This window comes from Suricata suricatta, chromosome 9, assembly GCF_006229205.1.
Source record: "Suricata suricatta isolate VVHF042 chromosome 9, meerkat_22Aug2017_6uvM2_HiC, whole genome shotgun sequence".
Lineage (NCBI taxonomy): Eukaryota > Metazoa > Chordata > Mammalia > Carnivora > Herpestidae > Suricata > Suricata suricatta.
This window is the reverse complement of record NC_043708.1, coordinates 9,764,996-9,765,570: the sequence shown is the minus strand read 5'-3', so window position 1 is coordinate 9,765,570 and position 575 is coordinate 9,764,996.

Sequence of the window (575 nt, the reverse complement as noted above, 5' to 3'; positions counted from 1 at the left end):
GAGGCGCTGCCCCGGAGCGCCCGTTCGGGCAGCAGGGCCGCGGGCGGAGGCGGAATCAATAATGCACGAAAAAGGAAAACAGACGTGAGCCTCGCCAGAGCCTCGCCCGCCTCCCGCCCGGCGCTGCGCTCCCGCCCGCGCTCCCCGCCGCCGCCGCCAGCGCCGCTGCAGTGATTCCTCGTCTCCATCTAGCGAGGCTATTGTGTATTGGGAGCGTAATAATTTATTTATTCACCCGCGAGGAAGAGGACTCCCAGCCCCGGGGCGTCTTGCTCCACGCCCGCCCTTCCCCCCACACCCCCGAGTTTCTCCGGGGGGGCGGGAAGGGGCAAGGACTGAGTCTAGGAGACCTCTTCCTGCGCTTGGTCCTCGCCGACGGTGACCCCTCCCCCTCCCCATTCGGCTCCCCTGGGTGTCGGGGCTCGAAGGGGGCAAGCCGGGCCTCCTGGGGCCAAGAGCCCTGTGGTCCCTTCTGGAGTCTCAGCGAAGGGACCTCTCCCAACACACGCTACGTCTGGAAGGGAGTTGCCTGCGGCCCTGGGGAGGACCCCTTCACCCTCCACCCCTGCGCTTCC